Below are 23,429 nucleotides of genomic sequence, written 5' to 3'. Positions count from 1 at the left end.
TGTATGTAAATTTCTACTCTTGTTTCGAGGTATTATGTTTATGTAACTCATTTAAATTTTTTGTTTTCAGAGAGGAGGATGGGCATCAAAGATACTCTATATGGAGTTTATCTTCTTCTTGGCAAAAATAGCCATTTGGGCAAAAAACTGTTCTTGCCTGAACTGCTTGATCGACTGGACATACAGGACCCATAGGAAGGTGACCACTGAAATTTGCTTGGCAAAATGGTCCTTCCAGTTCCTGCTTCGCATAGACACACAGACATAGACACATATAATATGCCTTTGTGTGTGTGTGTGTGTGTGTGTGTAATTTAATTTCTAGAAGACATTATTACCAAAAGCAGTGAAAACAAGCTCTCTGAATCTATTTGATAAATGAATAGTTCAAAATGGACCTCACTACTCGTGAATCTTCTGAGGATTCCCTGCCTCACATGTGAGACCAGTAGGTACAGATATAGAACCAGAAATCAATATTTTTAGCAAGTGTTTCCATTGGTTCTCATGCAGTTTGTCTGTGAACAGTGCCGAAAAACACTGAATTTTAAATGATGATAAAAATACCTTTGTCATTCATACGATGATTTAGTTAAAGTATTCTCATCATTTCCTTTCTACCTCCGTACAGGAAAGCACATGTTTTTAAAGACCTTGAGAGGATAGAATAGGAGAGCCTCTGGCAAAGGGAGAGGTTGAAAAAGTTCATCTGGAGTCCTTCAAAAGAAAAAGTAACTGGGTGGTGGTGGCACACCCTTTAATCCCAGCACTCTGGCAGGTGGATCTCTGTGAGCTCAAGGCCAACCTGGTCTACAGAGCAAGTTCCAGGACAGCCAGGGCTGTTACACAGAGAAGCCCTGTCTCTAAAAACAAACAAAAAAGTAGATAAGCCTTCAGGGTCTGGAGACTGGAGTTGGGATTTCAAAGGTGGTCAACAGGAGAGTGGTTAGGACTTCCTCTAGCAGCAGGGACCCTCGCCATCTTTATCAAAGGGATGTGGGTAGATGATAGGACTTCAGAGGAGGACTATACTATAAGCCAGGAGACTAGACCTCTCTGCCGGATGACAGTCTTGAACCCAGCGTGAAAATTGTCTTCTCTCGCTCAGATCTCTCAGCCAGTGATCAGTGTGAACTGAGGGCAGAGGACCCTTCTAGAATGTGTTACAATGTGAAAATACTCAGCTGGAGATGAATATTCATAAGTGACAGGAGTGAATTTGTCATCAATATGATAAGTAAACTTACTAGATTAAAATGTTTTGGGCGTGGTTATGCCTACCACCATTAATCCCTCCTTGTAAATCCTAGGGATCAAATTCAGGTCGTCAAGCCTGGTGGCAAGAGCCTCTAAGAGCCATCTCATGAGTCCTGGTAATAGTTTCTAGAGTCTTTGCGTCTGTATTCATGAAGAATATTGGTCTGTAGCTTTCTTTTAGTGAATGCTTTAATTTTTTTCAAGTTCTTAACAAATGCTTAGAGGAGGTGCAGCAACAGACTGCCAGTTAAAGTTCTTCGCATGGTGCCAGCTGCAGAATCCTCAGCTGGAGCTTCCTCACACCTGGGCAGGTCCAGAAGCAGAGATGATACAGGAGGTTATACTTTCTAGACATTAGAAATGAGATCTTTCAATATAAAAAAAAAAAAGAAAAGAAAAGAAAAAAAGAAATGAGATCTGCTTCTTAAGGAATGTTAAGAGTCAGCAGTAGTGGCACAGGCCTTTAATCCCAGCACTCGGGAGGCTGAGGCAAGCAGATCTCTGTGAGTTCATGGACAGCCTGGTCTACAGAGTGAGTTCCAGGACAGCCAGGGCTATTAAACTGTCTGCCTTTGAAGCTGTCTCAGAAAAAAAAAAGAAGAAAAAGAAGAAGAAGGAAGGAAGGAAATGTTAAGAAAAAAGGCAAAATTGTTTGAAACACTTTCAACATCAATTTTTAGTACCAATACTTTTTTTTAGAGGGTGTCAGATTCCCTGGAGTTACAGACAGTGTTGAGCTGCCCTGTGTGTGCTGGGAATTGAACCTAGGTCCTGTGGAAGAGAAGTCTGTACTCTTAACCACTGAACCATCTCTCCAGCCCAACCAATACTTGTATGGATTAGAAAATCCTCTCCCCGGGCTGTCTTAGACGGAGAGATCTGGTGAGATCCCCTCCCCCAATTCCATCTACTGGGTCCTGACACTTGTGCTCTGTAACTTATTTCAAGATGTATTATGTGTGAGATGCTTCTCCAGGAGAATCACTCTTTACTTGCAAGGCTGTTTTACTGCTTTTATTTTTAAAAAGTGGAATTCAAACAAGAAGCCACCACGGCAAACATGCATCTGTTCCTCGGGAAAGAGTAAAAGGGAAAATTCTACCCTGTTTGGGGTACATTCTCCTTCCTGTTAGAAAAAAAAAAAGGCATCAAGGGGGTGGTCCTGGACAGGAGCCGCCACAAAATTACCCTTCGGGAATTAGCTTTCTTAGGAGAGAGGGCCTCTCAACGACAAGAGTCATGGCCTGGCTTTGACCTGTTAAGAGCAATAGAAAAGAAAAGTACTTTCTATAAAAAGACAGCATGAGGAGACCTTACAGAGAAGGGGAGGGTCTCCTTTAAAACCTGGAGAGGAATGTTATTAAGACAAATAGCTCAGCCGGGGTGGTGGCACATGCCTTTAATTGCAACACTTGGGAGAGCAGAGGCAGAGGCATGTGGAACTCTGAGTTCAGAGTTTGAGGCCAGCCTGGTCTACAGAGTAAGTTCCAGGACAGCCAGGGCTACACAGAAAAACCCTGCCCCACCCCACCAAAAAAGAGAAATAGCTTAAAATAATAGTAAAAGAGAGCCATCGTGGGCAGTATGATGGGACGAGGCCCAGAGCAGAGCCTTCAAAAGGAAAAGAACTGACTTTCAGATCCTTTGGGGGGCGGGGGTTAGAGGAAGTTTTACACCATGTGATTTAGTATGGGCTGGCATTGAGGAGCCAGGGATTGGGTAGAACCATAAGTTAAGGACTGTAAAACCCAGCATGACAGCTTCGAACTCAATGTCCCAGAGAAGGAAAGGTGGATCTGCCTCCAACTTCCCTATTCCAACAGTGAAACAGAGTGACATTGACCTGATTAGATCTATTATATAATATAAAATATATTAATATAATCTATCTATATGATATATAATATATCTGTTATATAATGTAATAAACTATTAGTATATTATAGGTTACATTATATCTTCATAAACCTAGTCTCTTCCTTTCACTAAGGGATAGACAGATTTCTAAGTCTATCACAGCCCTCGTTCTCTTTTTCCCTTCCCAGGACTAACCCTGAGGAGTTGGGAAGTTCCAGAAAGTTATCGCAAAGCTAGGAACCTTTATCCTCTAGCCTGGTTGTCAGCATTCTGTGGCAAAACTCCCACCCTGAGATCAGCTGCTTCCCCTTCCTTTGCTTCCCTCTGGGGGAAGCTCTGGATCAGCAGGCCTTGACAGGAAGGATGCTTTCCTCCTCGGGCTCAGCTGCCTGGTCTCAGAAGATTCACTCTTCCACCTTCCAGCGTTTGCCAGTGTGTTTAACAGGTAATAAGTATGTTCGAGTTTCAAAAGGTAAACAGGAGCTAGAGGTGTGGCTCTGTGACAGAGCGTTTGCCTAGCACACACAAAGGCCTGTGTTCAAGCTCCAGCAAAAGGAAAAAGGAGAGGTAAATGTAAGTGTACGTTACTGGCCTCTGGCTGCCCTAGCAGGCCAGGCTCAGCTGCTCATCTCTATACGACAATTAAAAGAACCAAATAAAAAGCGAAAAGAAAGAAGAAGAAGAAGAAGAAGAAGAAGAAGAAGAAGAAGAAGAAGAAGAAGAAGAAGAAGAAGAAGAAGAAGAAGTTGTATTCAATGTAGCCACACTGGGAAGAGGGACAGAGAGATTTAGTGAACCCTACCCCCATTCCATCTACTGGGTCCAGACATGAGGATTAAGCAGAGGTCCAGAGGGATGTGTCCGGGTCAGTCCAGGTCAAGGTGTGGCTCCACCCATCACTGAGCTGCAGTCTCATCCTGCAAGGTAATATGACAAGTTACTGGCACTGTGAAATGTCTCTGGGAGACAGGTTGTCCTAGTTACTAGGGTTTCTATGACTGTGATGAAACACCATGGCCAAAGGCAAGCTGGGGAGGAAGGGTTTATCTGGCTCACACTTCCATATTATGGTCTATCACTGAAGGGAGTCAGGACAGGAACTCAAACAGGGCTGGAACCTGGAGGCAGGAACTGATGCAGAGGCCATGGAGGTTTGCTCCTCCTGGCTTGCTCATAAAACCTTTCTTATAGAACCTAGGCCCACCAGCCCAGGGGAGACACCACCTGCAGCAGGTTGAGCCCTCCCTCATCAATCACTAATTAAGAACAACAACAACAACAAACAAACAAACAAAACTCTATAGCAGTGGTTCTCAACCTGTGGGTCATGACCCCTTTGGGAGTTAAACAACCCTCTCACAAGGTTGCACATCAGATATTTACATTATGATTCATAACAGTAGCAAAATTACAGTTATGATGTAGCAACAACATTAATTTTATGGTTGGGGGTCACCACGACATGAGGAACTGTATTGAAGGATTGAAGCATCAGGAGAGTTGAGAACCACTGCTCTGCAGGCCTGCCTACAGCCCAGTCTTATGGAGGAGTTTTCTCTATTGAGGTTCCCTCCTCTCCAGTGACTTTAGCTTGTGTCAAGTTGACATAAAACTAGCCAGCACTCAAGTTCTCCCTCCTAATGGCACAAGGCTTCATTCAGGCTTCCTCTTCTCAAAGCACAGAAATCCGGGGAGAAATTCCATTTCCCCGGATTCCTTATTTCATAGTCTAGCAGTCTACTTCCTTATCCATGCTCCACCTCTTGAAGGTTTCATAACGTCCTCAAATTGCACCATCAGCTGGGACCAAGTGTTCCAAAACATGAGCCTATGGGGGACATTTTACATTGAAGTGATAGCAACCTGTCTCAGATTTTTTTTTTTAATTCTTAAACATTTATCTCTTTGTGTATGCATGCACACATATGTGTACACATGTGGCCATGCCTGTGCCACTGCCCATGTATGGAGGTCAGGTGATGACTTGTGGGAGTTGATTCTCTCCTTCTATCATGTGGGTTCCAGAGATCCAACTCTGTATGCGATCCTAACTAGTCTTAACAATAAAAACCCCAAGTCAGATATTAGCGTGAAAGCTGAAAGATCAGAGAAGCAGAGCAGCAGCCACCACACTAGAGACTTCTTACCTCTGTGAATCCTCAGACCAAATGGGGCAGGTCATCAAGCTTGGTAGCAATTGCTTTTACGGGCAAGCTATCTTTCAGTCCCCAACCAAAAACAAAAACAAAAAACAAAAAAGCTGAGACTATAACTTAATAACAAAGCTCTTAACTAGCAGGTGTGCAGCCCTGGGTCCCATCTCAGTGCTGAAAAAAAGCAGAATAGAATAGATAATAAGGTGAAAATGTTACTTCGAATCAGGTGGTGATGGCACACACCTTTAATCCCAGCACTTGAGAGGCAGAGGCAGGCAGATCTCTGTGAGTTTGAGGCCCGCCTGGTCTACAGAGTGAGTTCCACGTCAGCCAGGGCTACACAGAGAAACCCTGTCTCAAAAAAAACAAAAATAAATAAGTAAATAAATAAATCAGTGAGAAAAGGTGGCCTTCTATGGTGTTTGGATAAATTAAAATAATTAAATGGTTTTCCATGAATTTTTCTGGAGAAACAATAAAACTAAAATCCATACATAATTGAAGACTTAAACACAATACAAGAAAGTAAATAACACAATTGTGCTAACTCTGAGTTTGGAAACTTGAAAAACAGTGGGCTGAGAAGGTGGTTCTGTGGGAAAAGGTCCTGCTATGCAAGAATGAGGACCTGAGTTTGGAGGGGTTTTTCTTTTCTTTTCTTTTTTTTGGTTTTTCAAGACAGTGTTTCTCTGTGTAGTTTTGATGCTTGTCCTGGATCTCACTCTGTAGACCAGGCTGGCTCTGCCTCCTGAGTGCTGGGATTAAAGGCGTGTGCCACCACTGCCTGATGGGGACCTGAGTTTGGAACCTACGTAAAAAGACAGACCTTGTAAGAACATGCCTGTAATCCCAGCACTGAGAAGTGGAGATAGATTCTAAGTACTCACTGGTCAGCCATTCTAATCTAAACAAGAGGCTCCAGGGTCAGTGAGAGGCCCTGTCTCAATAAATAAGGTTGTGAAAAATAAAGGACACCTGACATTGACCTCTACCCTCTGCATGCAAATAGAGAGGTGAGTTCAACTCTCTCTCTCTCTGTCTGTCTGTCTCTCTCTCAAACAAAACAACTGTGACAATTAAAAGCAAGAGTAATAAATACAACCACAAAAGCAAAAGAGTCAAGACAAAAAAAAAAGTAACTTGAGCTTTGTCAATATTAAATTTTATTTTTCTTATTATTTTTATTACTGTGCATAGGAGTGATGCATGATGTGTGAGTATGAGTGTGGGCAGGTATATGCTATGAGTCAGTTCTCTCCTTCCACCATGGGATCTAGGGATCAAACTATGATCGTCAAGTTTGTGCCACAAGCACTTTTACCTGTTGACCATCTCATAAACCCAACTTTGTCAAAATTTAAAAAATATTTATTCGAAGAATGCTATCAAGTAAACTAAATGACAGCTCATAAAAAGGGAGGACATGTTGGGAAGTCTTATCTAATATAAGGTACTTGTATATAGACTATGTAAAACTATATTTTTAAAAATGTATGTAGAACTCAGCCAGGCAGTGGCACACGCCTTTAATCCCAGCACTCGGGAGGCAGAGCCAGGGGAAACTGTGAGTTCAAGGCCAGCCTGGTCTACAAAGCGAGTTCCAGGACAGGCTCCAAAGCTACACAAAGAAACCTAACAGACCAGTAGCCAATTTAAAATGACCAAAACGAGGCCGGGCATGCCGCTCAGTAGCAGAGCTCTGCCAAGCTCTTGTGCCTGGGCAAAGTTCTTGATCTGACCCCAGTAAAAGGCCTGGGGTTTCAGATTCAAAGGCGACTCTGAGGCAGACTGTCTGCTTAGAGATTATTGAAGAGTTACTAATGCTGTAGAAAGACAGATGGACAGCAGCATCCCCGGGGTGAGTCCAGACCACATGGCAGAGTGGCAGTCCCATCTTACAGTTTCCTAACAGGAGGGTCAGCAAAGAGGAAAGTTTCCTTGTAGGGGACAGTTGGACATTGTGAGGGTAACCAGTTGAAGAATGTTAGGTGATCGATAAACATTTTTCCTGGTGGGCCATTACAGGGGGTTAATAAGGTATGAACAGCAAGAATCCAGAGGAACAAGTTAGTTCTAGAAATGTAAATTATCTCCACTTACCCAAAATAGAGGAGCATTACAAAACACCTTGGCTAACAGTCCTCATTTTTGTTCCTACAGATGGGTGGAGAAGGGGGTAGTTGTCATTCTTGTAGCTCTTTCCTACTGGACAAAGGTAATATCCTCCCTGGGGCGGGGTTCTGGGGGGAGGGCACAGCTGTCCTGGAGCAACTTCTGGTATCAGAAATTCTGCGAAAGGATGCTGTCAACATGTCTTCTTCCAGTGATGTTCTGGATAGAAGCGTTTGGTCTCTAAGATACAAAAATTGAAGAAAAAAAAAAGTGGAGTAGAAAACCGTGCCTTTTCATTAGGAAGCAGGCAGTTTCAGTAATGAAGGTCCGTGAGCAGCCACACGGCAGAAGACAAGGGAGCTTCAGACAATGAGTAAAAAGGTCAAAATGGGGCTGGAGGGATGGCCCAGAGGTTAAGAGTAGTGGTTGCTCTTCCAGAGGACCCAGGTTCAATTTCCAGCATCCACATGGCAGCTCACAACCATCTGTAACTCGAGTTCCAGGGGATCCAACACCCTTACACAAATATACATGCAGGCAAAACACCAATGCACATAATTTTTTTAAAAAAAAAAAAAGTAAAAATTAAAAATAAGTCCAAATGTCAGAGGGAAGCATGCCAAGTTCATGGGAAGGGGGTCCTTTCTCAGTAGCCTCCATCCATGCCCACCAATGTCTGTCTTGCTATCTAACATTTTCCCTGAAGTGGTGAGACCCTAAAATCACTTAGGAGATGGACATCAAGTCAATCTGGGAATTTCTGATTGAAGTTGGGACACATAAGGGTTTAGGATCTCTACTCTTGCTGAATTCTAGGCATTGGGGGGCAAATGAGGAGACCCAGATAGATGGAGTTAAATTGTCACAGGGTCAGCTAACTGTGGATTGGCTGTCAACAAGAGTATATAAAATTAAGAATCGATTGAGTACACAAAGTCCGAAGATTAATGGTCTCACTACCAAGACTGTAACAGATAAGCTGAGAACATGAGTCCAAAGATGAATTGAGTCAATACCAAGAGTCTAATAGCTATAGTCCACTTTTTACTGCAAAGATCCAGGGATTTGGGCCAGTCAGCAGTGGTGCAAGCCTTTAATCTTAGCACTCAGGAGGCAGAGCAAGGCAGATCTCTGTGAGTTCAAGGTCAGCCTGGTCTACAGAGTGAGATCCAGGACAGGCACCAAAACCACACAGAGAAGCCCTGTCTTGAAAAACCAAAAAAGAAAAAAAAAAAGAAAAAAAAGATCCAGGGATTCTATTCTAACCTTGTTCACCGACAGGATGAGGGTGTTTGATGTAATTTTGGTCTCTTTGTAGACCTTGTAAAGCAAAAAAGACATTAGCAGAATTATCAGGATTATACAAATGTTGTGGGATAATCTTTTTGCATACTACGAATGTGTCTCTGCCAAAGAACCTTCTGATTGGTTTAATAAAGAACTGAATGGCCAATAGCTATGCTGGAGAGAATAAGCAGGACTTCTGAGCAGATATCTCGGGGAAGAAGAGAGGCGGGATTCACCAGCAAGACATACAGCAAGTCTAATGTACAGTATGGAGGAGAGGTAATAAGCCACGTGGTGGAACACAGACTATTATAAACGGGGTAATTTAAGTTATAAGAGCAAGTTGGGAACCAGACTAAGCTAAAGCCAAGCTTTCATACTTAATAAGAAGTCTCCGTATTGTTATTTGGAAGCTGGAGTTCCAAAGAAAGTCCAACTACATGCAAACAATATTTTGTTTACAGTTAGGAAAAGCATGATTATCTTCTCATCTAATTACAACTGGGGATCTCCACCTGGCTCTCAGTAGCACGTGCTACTGTGCATGCTTGGTGCCTGTGGAGGTCAGAAGAGGGCATAGGATCCCCGGGAACTAGAGTTATGAATGGTTGTGAACCACCCCGTGGGTGCTGGGAACTGACCAGGTCCTCTCTGAGAACAAGTGCTCCCAAGTGCTCCTAACCACTGGGCCATCTCTCCAAGGCCCCATTAGACTTTTTTTTAACCAGTTGTGTCACTGCTGAGGATGAGTCAAGGCCCTGCAGACTAGGGCTCTCCTCGGAAGCACTTGAGGGCATATCCTTCTGTGTTGACGCTCCTTTGTAGCCGTAAGTTTGTCCGGTCCCGCTCGGCCCAGCAGTCCTGCAGCCACTTATAAAATAATCATTCAGAGGCTTATATTAATTGCAAATTACATGGCCTGTGGCTCAGGCTTCTTACTAGCTAGCTCTTATAACTTAACTCAACCCATAGCTATTAATCTATGTATCGCCTCCTGTTCCGTGGCTTTACCTGTGTCCGGTTACATGTTGCTCCCTGGGCGGCCGGCTTGCATCTCTCACTCTGCCTTTCTCCTTCCATTATCTCCCTTGGATTTTCCCGCCTGGCTCCATCCTGCCCTGCCATAGGCCAATGCAGCTTTATTTATTAGCCAATAGGAGCCACACATATTCACAGCGTATAGAAAGACATCCCACAGCACTCCTCTTTGTAGAATGTATACATCTTAGAATCCAGTTTGGGGGGGCCTCATGGACTCTTTGTACAGGAGGACAGGTGATTTGCCAGAGCTTCAGAGCCTTTCAAGAGATGTCCTACAGTCCCCTGGGAGCTAGTTGACCTTGGAGAACAAGAGTTAAATAGTGCCCTTTTAGGCTTTCTGTATGTATAGGCCTTTAAATGTGGTTATAGATACATAAACCTTGGGCAAAAACTAAACAGGCTTAAATAAATCTGGATTAGACATATATTCTTGTTCTTAAGGCTGGTACTTGTAAATGCTACCAAGAACAGATCAATAGCTTAAGAGAATCCTATTGATTTAAGTAGAAGCTTGGTTGAACTTTGACCTTAGATAGTTTTAATAACATTTAATTATTACACATATATCATCTCTAGTCTTATCTCTTACATAACATGAATTTAAGTAGAGGTTTGATTGAACATTGGACTTAGATATTTTTAATAAGCTTTAATTATTATATACAGCATTTGTAGTCTTATATTTTACATATCTCATGTAATTTAATCTAAGATCTTTTTGTACCTTGTCTAAGCTTCTTTAGCTTTATTTTTTTTTCATTCTCCAAATATCCAGCCATCTTAACTATGAACAAAGTCTTATACAGAACGTTATTAAAAATATCTCAATGGGTGGCTGTGCTGCATGCCTTTAATCCCAGCGCTCGGGAGTCAGAGCCAGGCAAATCTCTGTGAGTTCGAGGCCAGCCTGGTCTACAGAGCGAGATCCAGGACAGGCACCAAAACTACACAGAGAAACCCTGTCTTGAAAAACAAAACAAAAAATAAATAAATAAAAATAAAAATGTCTCTTTTAAGGATTTTATTATTTTATCTGTGAACATGTATGTGTGGGGATGTGCACATGTGTGTGGGTGTGGTTGGAGACCAGACGGTGTCATATCCCCTCGAGCCAGAGTTACAGGTGACTGAGAGCCGCCCAATGTGGGCGCTGGGAACCAAACGGATTTCTTTTTTTCTTTTTTAAGATTTATTTCTTGTGTATTATGTATACAGTGTTCTGCCTATGTGCCAGATCTCATTACAGATGGTCATGAGCCACCATGTGGTTGCTGGGAATTGAACTCAGGTCCTCTGGAAGACCAGCCAGTGCTCTTAACCGCTGAGCCATCTCTCCAGCCCCCAAACGATGTCTTGAGAGCAGCAAGCTCCCTTAGCACTGAGCCATCTCTCCATCTCCCCCCCCCCCAAAAAAAAGTTTACATTCTTACGTCCGTCTAGCCTTCTCTTTTCTTGCTTACTTTTCCTTGTACTTTATTTCCTTTTTTAATATTATGAGATGCCGGGCGGTGGTGGCGCACGCCTTTAATCCCAGCACTCAGGAGGCAGAGCCAGGCAGATCTCTGTGAGTTCGAGGCCAGCCTGGTCTACAGAGTGAGCTCCAGGATAGGCATCAAAACTACACAGAGAAACCCTGTCTTGAAAAACAAAACAAACAAACAAAAAAATTATTAGACAATAGTAACATTGAACAGATTAATTCACCAACCTACTTGGAGACTCACTGTTGAGTCTGATGACATTAGACTGGACCCAGAACTTCCAGCAAAGGCAGACAGAAAGTGTAGAGAGAAAAGGAGTGTCAAGCGGGGAGAAGAACGTTCTCTCTCAGCCAGAGAAAAGCAGGTCACAGGACAGATGAAGAAAATCCAGTGTGACCAGGAACACCAACCATTGGGGAGGAATTGTTTGTTTGGTAAGTCAAAGGGTTCCGGGGAAAGGGAGAGAGTGCAGACATGTCTTTGTGAACTTTAGTCTACCCTCCTGGAGACGAGGAAGCTGAGATCCCAGGGTCTTAGGAAAGGAGTGGATCAAGACAAGGGGTTGGTTCAGTTCCACGCCTGGAGGAGCACCCAACCCAGTTCGGGAATTCCGGGCCAGTGAACAGGGGTCTCAGAAAACTCAGAGTCTTGTCAGAGGGAAGGGAATGAGGAACAGAGTTCCAGTTAGGACAAGAAGCCGCAGAGGAGGGCACAGAACCCCGGGAGGAGGAGCACTTTAAAGAGAGGGAAGCGGAGAACCAGAGCCCCGGCTGTAGCACAAAACCCAGAGCTGTGACCAGAACCCTGTGGTAGAGAACGTGACCGTGACCGGAGCAGCTGAGGGTAGAGTGAGTGGAACGGTTAACGCTGGAACAAGCCTCGGAGGAGGTTTGAGGTTTGTATTCTAGAGGAAGCTGGGCGACTCAGAGCAAAGACCCTTTCATAGGCTATGACCAATTTCCTTAAAGTCGATCTCTTAAATTGTTTTTGAGTTCTGGTCATAAGAATATCAAGTGGTGGCACACACCTTTAATTCCAGCACTCAGGAGGCAGAGCCAGGCAGATCTTGGTGACTTCGAGGCCAGCCTGTGGTCTACAGAGTGAGTTCCAGGACAGGCTCCAAAACTACACAGAGAAACCCTGTCTTGAAAAACCAAGGGTGGCGGGATATCAAGTCACATAAAGAGGAAGCTGACTGATTGGCTACTTAAAAGACTAATCTAGTTCTCAAGATAGTTTGGGGTTTAGACCTGCAACATTTTAGCTCTCCGCATTTACTGCTGAGGTTCTGACAACATGGTAGCTATTAAAGTTTTAACAGAGTTCTAGCATAGAGGCATTGTATTTCATATCAAAATAACCAAAGACATCGGATGTTTTAAAGAAGCAAAGAGCAGATGAAGGAGAGGTACTCTAACTTAGACTAGAAAAGCTTAAATACAGGTACTCCCCAAAATGGTATAAGTAAAGCAGCATCTGTATTGTCTTAACTGTAGTCTTATCAGACCTGAGATCAGCATCATTCCCATCATCGAGGACTATACCAAGTAAAAATGTAAACACCTTTTAAATACAGCAGGACTAGAAAAATATCAAAATGAGCCTCAAGTGGCAGTGCACAGCTCTGTGAGTTCCAGGCCAGTCAGGGCAACAGTGAGACCCTGTCTTGAAAAAAGGAAATATGGGGGGCTGGAGAGATGGCTCAGAGGTTAAGAGCACCAACTGTTCTTCCAGAGGTCCTGAGTTCAATTCCCAGCAACCACATGGTGGCTCACTACCATCTGCAATGCGATCTAGCGCCTTCTTCTGTATACATAATAAATAAATAAATCTTTAAAAAAAAAAAGGAAATATGAAAGTACAAGTCTTCCTTTCAGGCCAGAGGGTCTGCTTTTCATTAATGAGGGGATCTCCTTTTCATTAATGAAATCACCAGATTGTCTTTACTTTTTAGAGGCTTACATAGTGACAGATGTTTATTTATTGATCTAAAGGACTAGAAATAGTAGACATGATAAAATTTTGTATAATGGATACATTTTAAGTAGATTTAACATTTTGCCCAGTAAAATAAACTCCATGATTACTATGTAATTTTGCAAAAATGTCCCAAATATGAATAATTATTTGAAAAACGTTTTTTTAATTTTTATTTTATTTTTGCTATTAAGACAGTATCTATTTAGCAAGTGAAGGCTTTACCTAATAGGAAAGCATATAAACATCATTTGAAGAAATTTAATCATGGGCTTGAAATGTCTTATTCAGTCAAGGGAAAAACAAAATGTCATTATAAACACTACTAACAGCAAATCAATACTTAAGAAAACATTATTTTTGCACATAAAAAAATCAGGCATCTGTTTTATCTAGTTGTAACAGAATGTTGACCTTGGGAATTATAATTAAGTTAGTCCCAAAAAGGGAAAGAAAGAAGGAAAGAAAAAGGAAAAAATTTGAAAGACATGCAGCGACATCTCTCCCTCACCTTTTTACCCAGTTTCCCTTCCCACTAACCCACCCCAGATCATCATTATCTTCATGTGTTTCTTTTCTAAGTTTCTTAATGTAAAGCAAGTAAAGACAAGTTTGCTCATGTTAGAAAAGCGAGTGAGCAACACACAATCTGTAACTCTGTAACGTGCTTTTTTTTTTTTTTTTTTTTTTTTTTTTGCTTAATGACTTACTTCAGAAATGTTTAGATAGATGGCAGGGTGGGGAGTGGGGGAGGGGAGGAGGGTAATAGCACCATGGCATAGCATTTGTCTAGCCAGTATGAGGCCTTGCATTCAGTTCTTGGCAAAACACACACACACACACACACACACACACACACACACACACACGCACACACACACACTTACCTGCTGATACAGAGAGAGCCCCGGTTCATTGGTACGTGGCCCAGCTTCGCATAGTTCTAGTATTCATAGCTGTAAATGTACCCTAACTTATATCCTACTGATAGCAATTTGGGTTTCTTCCAGGCCTTTGCAAGTGTGGACAATTCTGAAATTAGTAACCTTGATCTTATATCATTATGCAATGTTCAAAAAGAAATGGGACTTCTAGGTCAAAGGCATAAGCATTTGCAATGTTAGCCATTACCAAACTGATATTCTCAGTGACGATGCATTTAAGCAAGTTCACACAGTCTGACACACAGAATACTAATGTTTTTGAATTACGCTAATCTTACATTTATATTTTTTGTAAGTGAATTTTATCATGTATTAGTTTTGTGTGTTTCTTTCTAAGTTTTTTTTTAGATGTATTTATTTATGTATTTTATGTATATGGACACTTTGTCTGCATATACATCTGCACACCAGAAGAAGGCATCAGACAGTTGTGAGCTGCCATGTGGGTACTGGGAATTAAACTCAGGACATTTGGAAGAACAGTGAGTGCCCTTAACCACTGAGCCATCTCTCCAGTCCTTTCTTAAGTTTCTTAATGCAAATGAAGTAAATACAAGTATGTTCATTTTATGATTTTATTAGAAAAGTATAGTGAACAATGTACAATCTGTGGGTTTTTTTTCACCCTGCTCAATCTTTATGAGAAATATACACAAGTTATATGTATATGTTACATATATGTGTGAATATATTACACATACATACACATGTACACATAAATGCAACCTGCTCAGTCTTTAGGAAGTTACTTGAATGTATGATGCGTGTTTTCAGGGCTGATCTTTTGCTGTGCCCTCCTCTGGGTAAAACCAATTCTCCACCTTCAGCATTCGTAGTTGCCTGTAGTTCTTCGTGTCGGGTTGATCCCCCACCCTCACCACATTAGCACGTCCATTGTCGTCCTTGTCCAGCCCATGTTTAGGCAGTCGTGTTGGTGAGATTTCATGGGTGTAGTTTCTGACATTATTAGGAGACACACTCTCACAGCAAACTCCCTGTTCCTCTGGCTCTTTTTTTTTTTTTAAATTATTTTTTTCTATCATCAGCTTAATACAGTACAAATTCTTATCCTAATAGTGAAATATTTCACTAAAGCTTGCCCAGTGATTGGGCAAAACAAAAACTTACTATAAGCCACAGTCATCCTAGGGTTCCCCCTGTTAGGTAGCCTCCCTGGATCTGTGGGTTGCAGTCTGATTTACCTTTGCTTTATTTCTAGTATCCACTTATGAGTGAGTACATACCATGTTTGTCCTTCTGAGTCTGGGTTACCTCACTCAGGATGATATTTTCTAGTTCTATCCATTTGCCTGCAAATTTCATGCTGTCATTTTTTTCTTTGCTGAGTAGTACTTCATTGTGTATTTTTATTTTATTTTATTTTATTTATTTATTTATTTTTTGGTTTTAGTTTTTCAAGATAGGGCTTCTCGGTGTAGCTTTTGGAGCCTATCCTGGGACTTGCTCTATAGACCAGGCTGGCCTTGAACTCACAGAGATCCACCCACCTCTGCCTGTTGAATGCTGGGATTAAAAGTGTTCATCACTACCACGTGGCTTAGTTGGGGTTTCTATTGCTATGAAGAGATATCATGACCACAGCATAAGGGAAAATATTCAACTGGGGCTGGCTTACAGTTCAGGGGTTTAGTCCATTATCATCATGGTAGGAAGTATGGCAACATGTAAACATGGTGGTGGAGAGATAGCTGAAAAGTCTACATCTGGATCCTCAGGCAACAGGAAGTGAACTGTGTACCACACTGGGCATAGCTTGAGCATATATGAGACCTCAAAGCCCGCCTCCACAGTGGCACACTTCTTCCAACAAGGCTACATCTCCTAATAGTGCCACTCGCTATGGGCCAAGCTGCGGTGGTATTGTGTTCCCCGAAATATTGTGCACTCTAATAAACTTATCTGGGGTCAGGGACAGAACAGCCACAATATTAAACATAGAGGTTAGGCACTGGTAGCACACGCCTTTAATCCTAGCATTCCAGAAGTAGAAATCCCCCTGGAATCTCTGTGAGTTCAAGGCCACACTGGAAACAGCCAGGCATGGTGACTCACGCCTTTAATCCCAAGAAGTGAGCTTTTAATCCCAGTGAGTGATGGCAGATAGCAGAAAGGTGTATAAGGCATGAAGACCAGGAACTAGAAGCTTTTAGCTGGTTAAGCTTCAGGCTTTCCAGCAGCAGTTCAGCTGAGATCCATTGGGATGAGGACACAGAAGCTTTCAGTCTGAGGAAACAGGATCAGCTGAGGAACTGTGGAGGTGAGGAAGCTGTGGCTTGTTCTGCTTCTCTGATCTTCCAGCATTCGCCCCAATAACTGGCCCCAGGTTTGATTTTATTAATAAGACTCTTTAAGATTCATGCTACACCAAGCATTCAAACACATGAGTCTATGAGGGCCATTCCTAATCAAACCGCCACAGGCCTTGAACTTGGGATTCTTCCTTCTTAGTTTCCCAAGGCCTTGGATTACTAGTCTACACTATCAGGCCTGTCTCATGAGCCTGTTTTAGAGGCTATTCCACCTACCTGGAAAGGTCCCATCCATCCCAAGCTCACATAAATTTATTCCATCTCAGGTCCAATATCAGCAGCGAAGTATGCCACCTCCTCTTGGTAACTCTCCAGTCTTTCTTTAATACATCCTGCTATTTTTCTTCTCCCCATGGAGCCCATGACCACACAATGTCTTCTGACTCCGATGTAGATCCTCAGTGTCTGAATTGGTGCTTGGTACACACTAGGTGCTTAACTATTTACTGAGTCAGTAAATGCCCAGCTTCTGGAATGAGAAAAAGGCAGCAAACTTTCTAAAGAGAGTTGCGTGATGTTGGAGTGTGAGAAAAGAATTAGACCTTGTGAGCAGCTTGAAAATGCCTACAGATGGCCTCCAACTTGAATCCTTTGTTCTCAAAGCATTTCAGTTTCATAACTTTTTAGCCATGGACATGAGACCCACCCTTGGTTAAGTTCAGGTTACAGCTGGGGCACTGAAATATTTTCTTTCATCCATAATCTCTGGATCAAGGCCTATAAATCAAATAGTTAAGACACAAAACACAAACAAGGTCATAATTTGTTTCTTCCTGCCTGCTGTTTTTCTTGGCATGAAAAAGCTCAGCTTTTCCTGACTAGGGATGGGTAATGACATGGGGGTGATTCATTAATAGTGGCCAGAGAAACCGGCCTTTTATTTCTTCTCTTTCTTCCCCTTTATTGTCCCAACTCACATTAGGAAACACATTGAATAAAGTAACTCTCCCGCTGATGAAGAACTTTCTACAACTCTTTGTTCACTTATACGTTCCCATGATTGAATTATTGGAGCCAGAGGGGCCCTGCGAATGTGGGTGGATGTGATAGGGATTTCTGGTAAAGAGAGACATCCTAGACTGATTTTATCACTTTTCTTTCCACCTTTTCTTAACAAAGCTATCTACTAAGTTAAGAAATTGTTCCTATTCCCAGGGTCTGGCCACACAGCAGGGGCCAGTATGGCTAAGGGCAACCTCTGGGAGCCTCAGTTCTGTTGTTATTTGAGGAACCCCTCCTCTCTCTCTCTCTCTCTCTCTCTCTCTCTCTCTCTCTCTCTCTCTCTCTCTCTCTCTCTCTCTCTCTCTCTCTCTAACAAGTCCTAGCTGTTCCAGAACTCACTCTGTAGACCAGGCTGGCCTCAAACTCACTGAGATCCACCTGCCTCTGCCTCCCAAGTGCTGGGATTAAAGGTGAGCGCCGCCGCCGCCGCCGCCGCCGCCGCCGCCGCTGCCGCAACCACCACCACCACCACCACCACCACCACCACCACCACCACCCAGCCTTCTTTTTTAGTTTATTTTTTTGAGATAGGGTCTCATATAACCTCGAACTCACTATGCAGCGGAGTGTGTCATCAAACTCCTGGCCCTTCCTTCTCCCCTTCCCCCAGTGTAAGATTACAAGTGTGTAGCACCATGGTCAACCAGCATTTTGATTGATCACTGGTACACAGAGAAACCCTGTCTTGAAAAAGAAAAGATGCGGCCGGGCGGTGGTGGCGCACGCCTTTAATCCCAGCACTCGGGAGGCAGAGCCAGGCGAATCTCTGTGAGTTCGAGGCCAGCCTGGGCTACCAAGTGAGCTCCAGGAAAGGCGCAAAGCTATGCAGAGAAACCCTGTCTCGAAAAACCAAAAAAAAAAAAAAAAAAAAAAAAAAAAAGAAAAAGAAAAGATGCTGGGTGGGTGGTGGTGGTGCATGCCTTTGACCCCAGTACTCTAGCACTCAGAAGGCAGGGGCAGGTGGATCTCTGTGAGTTCGAGGCCAGCCTGGTCTACAGAGCGAATTCCAGGACAGGCTCCAAAAGCTACATAGAGAAATCCTGTCTCAGAGGGAAAAAAAGAAAGAAAGTAAGAGAGAAAGAGAAGAAAAGTAAGTTACAGTACTATATCAGAGCTGAGGGTTTGATGATTTTACCTTTTCATCTTTTCTGTTTTGGTTTGCTTTTTGAGACAGGGTTTCTCTGTGTAGCCCTGGCTGTCCAGGAACTCACTCTATAGGCCAGGCTGGACTCAAAGCCAGAGATCCGCCTGCCTCTGCCTCCCTAGTGCTGGGATCAAAGGTGTGCGCCACCATCACCCAGTTTTAATTTTCATCTTTATACTTTGCTGTGTATTTTCACTTCTTCCCCAACGCTTTCTATCAAATGACTTTTGGTAGGTTTGTGTGTCCTGACCTCCCGCACGTCTCTGCACAAGTGGAACGATTTCTTCTCCCAGAGGTAGATGTGAAAGCATGAGAGTGGACCGGGCGAGGTGGGGGACAACCAGCACTCTGATCCAGGCTGAGCAAAGCTGTGGAAAAATACCAGGGATGCCACACCCTCCACGTGGCTCCCTCCATTGTTTTTCTGCCCCCTCCATGTGAAACAACCCAGCTCTTTTACCTGCTGTTGTGAGTGTATGTGGTCTTCCTGCCACCTTCGTGACTTCCCTCTGAGCCTCTGTAGTCCTCCGCTGTCTCTTTAAGTTCCCAAAGCCAAGGGCTCCCTGCTGCTAGTGCTGGGGACTTTCAAGGAAGGAAGAGTTCCAGGGTGAGTCCATAGCTCCGCGGAGCTCTTAGCTGTGCTTGTGGCTGCCTTGCAGAAGGCACTTCATAAATAACAGGTTTCCAGGTTAGGAATGGTGGCAGCCACCTGTAATCCCAGTGCTTTGAGAGGCAGAGGCAAGCAGATCGCCCCAAGTTTGAGGCCAACCCCTATTGTAAATAGTGAGTTCTCCACCATCCAGGGCTACATATCAAGGGGGTCAAGAAGAAATGCCTAGAGAGATGGCTCAGTTGGTCGGGTACTGGACCCTGAAGTTAGTCCCCAGAACCTACCTAGAAAAACAGGCGTCACGGTGGCATTTGTAATTCTAGTGATGAGGAGGTGGAGACAGGTGAGCCCTGGGCCGGTTGATTAGCCAGCCTGTCCTATTTCACAAGTTCCAGGTCAATAAGAGACTCTGTTTCAAAAAACAAAAACAGGTAGACAGTTGCCAGGAGTGATGGCACAAGCCTTTAGTCCCAGCACTTAGGAGGCAGAGGCAGGTGGATCTCTATGCGTTCGAGGCCAGCCTGGTCTAAATAGTGAGTTCCAGGACAGCCAGGGCTACATAACAGACCTTGTCTCAAAACACAAACAAGCAATAAAAAATAAAACCAAAGAGGTGGTTGTGTTATGCACAGATTTCGGGGACCCCCAGAAGACCACTGTGGAGACCGAATCCCGTATGTCAAAGCAAAGAGCCTTTATTTTCAAGCTCAGAGCTTGGGCTCTCTATCTGATGCAGCAGTGAGAGCAGAGAGCCCAGAGCCAGGCAGGGTGGGGTTTTTATTATAGCAGAGGTTGGGATGAGGGGATTTCCAGGGTTCAGGACTCTGATTAGCTGACATTTGTCTAGAGGCACAGGGAATGTTTGAAATGTCAGGTATGTCCTCTTGGATGCAGGCCACACTGGGTGGGATCAGCTTATGGCTTTCCCTGGGTCCTAGGTGTTGCTTGCTAGAAGCTGGGTCGCAACCTCTAAGCCTGTCATGGCAGCTGTGTGGTCAGTCTGTTTTGGGGTCCCTCCACAGTTGGTGCCTGAAGAACAGGACCTGAAGATGTCCTCTGGCCTCCACACACCTGCACACACATCCAAACATACACACAAGCACACACACCTATGCACATTAATTGATTTATGAATTAATTAAAGATACAGCTTTAAGAACACAGCAGACCCTAAGTCATTTGAAAGAAAGTAGAAGATGCTCATCTTCTGACACAGACTATGGGCTCAAGAATATGGTGGGGTGTGTGACCACGTAGCTTCCTCATATCTAATTAAGCAGATTTTTTCCCCAGAAGTTCCAAGGAGTAATGGACCAGAGTGAAGAGAAGAAGTTATACCCCTCCTTCACCCTCAACATCCATCTCCTCCCTTTTCTAGGGCCTCATATAGGATAAGTAAGCCCTCTGCCTCTGAGTTACCCTCCTCTATCCCCTTCCTAACCCCTTCGTCCTCAGGCTTCAGGAAAAGGAAGATATTAGACAGCCAGGCCCAATTTCTCCTGACACCCTCCCTTTTCTACATGTAAAAGTGAAAGATGAGGCCGGGCAGTGGTGGCGCACGCCTTTAATCCCAGCACTCGGGAGGCAGAGGCAGGCGGATCTCTGTGAGTTCAAGGCCAGCTTGGGCTACAGAGTGAGTTCCAGGAAAGGTGCAAAGCTACACAGAGAAACCCTGTCTCGAAAAACCAAAAAAAAAAAAAAAAGTGAAAGATGAAGAAGTGCATGGAACACTATTAGTTGGGGGCCCGCCACATAGCAGGACACATGGGGATGGAAAGAAGCACCTTTCTTCTGAAGGTCATCTGTCCAGAAAGGTGGTCCCAGCAAGTCTGGGAGAGTTGGATTCACTACCCACTCCTTTTACGAAGACAACATTCCTTCCTGGCCTGTTCTGCAGACATACACGTAGGCAAAATACAAATGCACATGAAATAAATAAATAAGAACCCCAAACTTCCACTAGGACATTAACAGTCCCTTTTTTAGTGGTACCCTTTCTGGGCTTGGTAATAAATAGATCAAGTATTCTAGAAGATTCCAGCAGATCTGGCTGCCAGATTGAAGCAGCTTCCTCACGCTGGCCCTGTCTCTGCTTGTCAGCAGCTTGGAAAACACAGGCCAGAGAGCTCAGGGCTTCAGGGAAAACCAAACGTGTGGGTGTGGTAGAATGCAGGAAATGCTGTGGAAGATGTTTGTCCTACCTGAGAACGGAGAGGTTATCCTAACCTTCGGTTGGCCTCCTTCTTTATATATAGTGAACCATTGTTGGAGGTGGGAGGGGAAGACAGAATCCCACTTAAACTAAATAGGGTTTTTTTTTTTGGGGGGGGGGGGGTGAGACAGAGTTTCTCTGTGTAGTTTTGGTGCCTGTCCTGGATCTCACTCTGTAGATCAGGCTGGCCTGGAACCCACAGAGATCTGCCTGGGATTAAAGGCATGCTGCCCTGCTCTAAATAGGGTTTTTGTGCAAATTAATGGGAAAAAAAAAAGCTACAGATTTGATGTCAGATGGTGCATAAATATGTGTAAGACAGCTACTAACCTTTTATTTATTTTCATTACATTCATTTGTGGGTGTGTTCTCCTATTTGCACCAAGGCTTGTGTGCAGGCCAAAGAACAACTTGCAGAAGTGAGTCTTCCTCTTTAACCACATGGGTTCTAGGGATCCCACCCAAGTCTTCAGGCTTGGTGGCAAGTGTCTTTACTTGTCAACCCTTGGTGCCAGCCTGCATCAGGTACAAGGTCTCTTGTACCCCAGGCTGGCCTCAAACTCACTGTGATGCCAAGGATAACCTTGAATTTCTCATCCTGCTGCTGGAATGCTCCACCACACCAAGTTTATGAATCAGAGAGGAAACACAGAATTTTGCACTTGCTGGGCAAGCACTTTACTATTTCAATATTTTCTTTATAATTTATTTTAGTTTTATTTTATGTGCATTGATGTTTTTGCCTGCATGAAAATGTCAGGTCCCCCGGAACTGGAGTTCCAAACAGTTATGGGCTGCCACGTGGGTGCTGGGAACTGAACTTGGGTCCTCTGGAAGAGCAGTCAGTGCTCTGAACAGGTAAGCCGTCTCTCCAGCCCCCTCAACTCTTTTCATTTAGGAGGGCTGAGAGAGGAGAAATGCAAGTTCCGGTCCTGTCTGGGGTAGAAGACAATATTTCAAGACCCTGTCTCAGAATAAAAAGTGAAAAGAGGGCCAAGGCTATGGCTCAGGAGTGCTTGAGAAGCACACACAGGCCTTAAGTTCAATCCTCCAGGCTGAGAAACAAATTTTCAGTCTCCAGTGTCTCCAAGCATGACAGGCATTGGCTGAGCTCTTTTTCTCTCAAGACACCCTAGATCGGTTTTCCCAGGGATTCGGGATCAAAGGTTTCCTTGGGGCCATATCTTCCTTTGAAATGGATTCAAAGGCAGGGAAACTGCAAGGCCTTTCTTGTTCAGTGAATCAGCATCCAGGGAGCACAGGTGACCAGTTCTCACCCACTCATTGTCTGATAAGCCCAAAGGTCACAGCTCTGAACTTGAACTCACTCTCCCTTCTTCCTGCCTCGTGTGTGTGTGTGTGTGTGTGTGTGTGTGTGTGTGTGTGTGTGTGTGTGTGTGTGTTCTAGATGCCCTAAGTCAGCTGGGAGAGTGTTTCTTTCTTCTCCTTGCTAACACAAACAGTCCCCAGGATGTGCGCGGTCTGATACAGACTGCCCAGCTGCGTGGAGCCCTCCCTCTGCCCACAGTCCTTTATTGCTGCATTCCAACAAATCAGCCATGTGACAGAGGTTATTTTTAACTTCAATGGAGCAGCTCCCTCTCTTTTAATATATCATGCTTGGCCCTCATCGCCTCGGTGAAAAGGGCACCAGCGGCTACTTCTGAGAACTTTTAATTACTTCGATTGTTTGCAAAACTCTCTTAGAAGCTAGAGGGGAAAAAATTCATCTTTCTCCTCATCCCCCAGGCCTCTCCTTCCCAGGTTTTATTCTTTGTTATTAGTGTGAGTGGAGGCTGGATTGGACTCGGGGATTTACCAAAGTTCCCTCAAATCCCCCCCACTTTGTGGCCACCATCCTCACCAGAAAAGTTGTGGGGTTTTTGTTTGTTTGGCTTTTTTTGGTTTTGTTGTGTTTGTTAAGATTAATTTTGCCGGGCCATGGTGGTGCACGCCTTTAATCCCAGCACTTGCACTCGGGAGGCAAAGGCAGGTGGATCTCTGTGAGTCTGAGGCCAG

General features: G+C 43.9%; 1 long non-coding RNA gene across 1 annotated transcript; it reads right to left on the bottom strand.

Moving 5' to 3' along the window:
* Nucleotides 1-1,428: 1,428 nt before the first annotated feature.
* Nucleotides 1,429-6,882, bottom strand: LOC121829729 (uncharacterized). The gene is made up of 3 exons (XR_006072795.2): nucleotides 5,262-6,882; nucleotides 3,917-4,031; nucleotides 1,429-1,604 (listed from the first exon to the last, which is right to left on the bottom strand). It is a non-coding gene; the product is annotated as an uncharacterized LOC121829729 (long non-coding RNA).
* Nucleotides 6,883-23,429: the final 16,547 nt, after the last annotated feature.

Source organism: Peromyscus maniculatus, chromosome 5, assembly GCF_049852395.1.
Source record: "Peromyscus maniculatus bairdii isolate BWxNUB_F1_BW_parent chromosome 5, HU_Pman_BW_mat_3.1, whole genome shotgun sequence".
Taxonomy (NCBI): domain Eukaryota; kingdom Metazoa; phylum Chordata; class Mammalia; order Rodentia; family Cricetidae; genus Peromyscus; species Peromyscus maniculatus.
Note: the sequence above shows the minus strand (reverse complement) of the source record. Positions and strands in the feature narration are given on the sequence as shown.